Here is a 4,343-nt window from a genome sequence, read left to right as displayed (position 1 = left end):
GAGCCAGGTCGCATAGTGGTCGAAATAGCAAAAAGCTGGAGAAACCCCAAAAATGAACTGTGTGACCGAAACGAACGTCTCCAGTCTTTTAGTAAGGGAATGTCCACTCTACATAGAACAAATCTGTTTTTAATCCTGGCATCAGTCGTTTATGAAAAAACATCTGTCGAAGTGGAAAATTGGCTGTTCTTATAATACAACTTTGTGGCAGTATGACGTAACAGTTACTCTTAAGTATGTTGATAGTTATGGGAAGTTAAATGTTGTTATTATTAATAAGAACAAAACAATTCTTTAAGGGCAATGCCAGGTCTCTGAGGCATTTTGTATGCGCACTGAGGGCATTTTTGCAACGCTATATTTAAAACCAATGGTTTGCTACACATTTGGAAACTTTTAAATTTCCCTTTCAAGTGCAATGTTTCATTTTCATTCCATTATTTTCAGTGGTCTGTCAATGAATGCTGTTTAATAGAAGTAGCTACTACTGCCTGCTTCTATCAAAATAAGGGAGCTTCAATGAGTCTGCGTCCGCACCCAATGCTCACAGAGATTGAACGTTAGTCCTGTTTTGTCATGTAGTCCTGTAACTAGACAAGTTTCCGCGTTCATGCTAAATTGCTGGAGGATTTACCCTACGCGTAGTTTCTCTTACAGTAAAGATGCTAAGTGAGAATGCCCAGAATTCTCCAATCAGACTACCATAGGTATTGCGAGAAATGGTACCGCAAAAGTTAGAAAGCTAGAACAGACACATTTTTGACATCGTCTGACGGGATAATTTCATCTCTCAGACCCAGTATTCCCCAAATCATAACAATATGACGAACGAAATTTACACATTTTGAATAGCCATCAGCAATCTGATGTTTAGGTACCAGAGACTTCTAGAAGTTATGAACTTTACAATTGGAATTCATGATTTTTTTGTACTTGATTGGACAACTCCCACAGTTTGGTTTACAAATATGGGTTTCGAGTTTCGTTTCTGTAACTATCTCTTACATGGACTGACTTTTCGATAACTTCATCAATCATGTTTATACTCGTATGTACATTTTCGTTGCTTTCCAAACACATGCATGTCTGGTTTATAATGAGGTATTTTGCAACATTTTAATAACATGGACATTACAATAAGTTCTGATTAGTTTTCTTAACAACCCAAGATGGTATTTGTAAATCTGATTTTAATATTGTTGACTTTTTTCGCCACCTGTATGGACAACCCGCACACTGACAATAAACGGTAAATTATTCTTCACATTATAGCAGAACAGTCGAAAGTAATCTTTTATGGTTTCAAATAATACGATATCGAAAAAACCATGCTTCCAATATCCCCGCAAAAGTACTTTTATCGCATTTGTTCCTCATTCGGACCACTGTGGGTTGTAAACACCTTGTGCACAGGGTTTCATTAATCTTTTCTAAAATATAACTAGATGTTATCATTCACTGAATTATGATAGCAGCTATTTGCCTAATCGGAAAGTTATTTTCGATTAACCATAACGTAAGATGCACTGAATACTATGTTGAGACTTGATCGCGAACAATATCCATCGACTAGTAACTATAAGAGGTAGATACTTAGATCAACGTGGGTATTTCACTCTCATGTTTGTAAGAGCGATTTACACTACAAACTGCAACTAGGATTCAGATACTTGACTATGTACGGTAGAACGTACGAACACAGAAAGGCAAATGGAGGTACGGGAAGTAACTCCACAATAAAAACCGCAAATACTGGTAACAGTAACATGTGGACGAATTTGGAAGTTTTGGAGTATATAAAATAAAAGAGTAATTATTTATAATGCATTTCCTTATATTATCATTTTTTACTTGAAAGTTACTCATTTCAAGGAAGAATTTAGACGTTTTATTGGGTTTTCCGAAACTGAACATTTAATATAGATGTTCGTCTATTTAATAGAAGCATAGTTACATAAAAAAGGAAAATATTTTACTTAATATAGCATTGAGCTAATTCTTATTACCTGTTAGTAAAAGAAATTGCAGAGTTGATAACATAGCAGGATCCTTCTTCTGCAGGTACATGTCTGAACGTACTGTTAAGATAGAGCACAACTACCTTGAAGTAATACGATGTCAAAACCTAGAAAAGTAGATCGTAAGATACGTACTACTTAAGGTGTATGATATATGTATTATGAAGATACTAGTGTTATGGACAGAAGTACAGATAGATGATCTTGGAATACATTTGTTTTCAAAATGTTTAGAAAGATCTCAAATATTTCGGGTTAATTAGCTTTGGTCCACTGTTTTCAAAAAGTTAGTTTAGCAGTTGTATAACTTCCAGATTATAGGTAAGACTAATATTTTTCAGGGTTTTGTTGGAAACATTTACTATTTCAAACAATGTATATATATAATTATAAAAAGGATATTAAGTCGAACTATAAAAATTAACGTTTTGTATTTCACAAGTGAGAGTCAATTCATTTAATTGAAAGGAATAATAGAGTTGAACGAATGAGCATTTTTTAAAGCTATATTTCTCATTTGAGTATGTGTAAAAAATATTTACCAATTGTTCTACATTTTTGTTGAATATGTTTGTTTAGGTTTATAGTTTGAAAACTTAAGAATCATGAAACGTACTTTTTGAGATTCGTTAAGATTTTACTTTAACCCTCGGATACCCATGATATTTTAAACTTCGGATTCTAAGCAGAGGTACAAGTGTACCCCAACACAAATATTTGCAATTAGAAACATCCTTATGTGTAACATCGATAATATTGATATATTAATTTAGGTTTGATGTTGCTTTGTTAGATTATGTTAATATGTTTAATGTGGGTTACTTTAAGGTATGTTAGGTGGGTTATGTTAGTGTATCGAAAAGTTGTTTATGCGCTATAGAACTCTGTTAAGTCATGTTTTTTGGAAGGAAGGGTTGAATATTGCAATATGAATGAAATGTTGCAACGATATATTGCAAAAGGCTCTAGAATTACCTGTTCTTCATTTTGCTCTTTGCAATAATAAAATACTTGAATACATCTGGTAACGTAGTTACACAAGGTATACAAATGTATCCCAGTGTACATGTAGCGACAGAGTTTAGCAGATCACATTACAACATTACTGTTATTCAGTAAATATGTTTCCTTACATTTCGACCTGAAATATAACGAACGCTAGTAAACCTCGGATGCCTGTGACATAAAATATACGTAAACCATATGCATGGAGACATTTTGTAACTCAGTTGGGTATCTAAAGCTTAAAAACGGTTACATTCGTTTATTTTTTAAAACATCGCTTCAAAATCAAATAATTTAAAAAAGATATTTTTATTAAACTCTTTCCAACATTCATTTATTTTTTATCTCATTATTGGCTCATTTCTTTACTTATCTTTGAGTTTGAAAATTTACCACTCATCGATATTAAATTAAACTTATTATTATACAAGTGATTTTAAATGTCTACTCTCGTAATATTTATTAGTATTTTGTTTTTAAGAACTTTTAGTTTAAAAATACTGTTACGTATTTTCCACCACATAAACATTTGTGGGTGAGTGAAAAATAAAATTGAAACACAATAATCATTTCTAGAGATTCAGGAAAAGTAAGAGTGAATAATATAAGACAACACGGTACTCAAGAACGTCGGGCTAACTGTTCAACTATACATGCCAAAATAAGTTTCTACTTCATCCACAAAATAACTAACTAACTATCTAACTCTATGGCCTATAAAACCGCAGGTTCAATGCCGCGTTCACAAAAGCTCTCCACTGACTTCTATCCTTAGCTAACTGCATCTAGTTTCTACTTGGTATTCCAATCTCTGCGAGATTCATCTTAATATTGTCCTCCCATCTGCGCCTAGGTCTTCCTAATGGTCGTTTTGCGATTGGTCTTCCAGTCAAGACTTTGAAAACGTTTCTACTTTCTCTCATCCTAGCTACATGACCCGCCCACCTAAGCCTCCTAGTCTTAACGACCCTAACAATGTTGGGTAGACCATACAAATTATGTAGTTCCTCATTATGAAGTTTCCGCCATTTCCCATGCCCGTTCCTCTTGGGTCCGAATATTCGTCTCAGAATCTTGTTCTTAAATACTTTCAGTCTATGTTCTTCCCTCAGAGTAAGTGACCATGTTTCGCAACCATACAGAACAACAGGCATAATTATCTTTTTGTACATTTTAAGCTTCAAATTCCTCGATAGAATTCGCGACGACAAGAGATTTTGAACCGAATAGTAACACGAATTCCCTGCTTTTAGTCGGCATTTAACTTCTTCGTGCATATGATTTTCTTCTGATAATATTGATCCTAGATATTTTAAACTA

This window comes from Thermobia domestica, chromosome 4, assembly GCF_964235325.1.
Source record: "Thermobia domestica chromosome 4, izTheDome1.hap1.1, whole genome shotgun sequence".
Taxonomy (NCBI): domain Eukaryota; kingdom Metazoa; phylum Arthropoda; class Insecta; order Zygentoma; family Lepismatidae; genus Thermobia; species Thermobia domestica.
The sequence above is the reverse complement of the archived record's forward strand: the minus strand, read 5'-3'. Positions refer to the sequence as shown.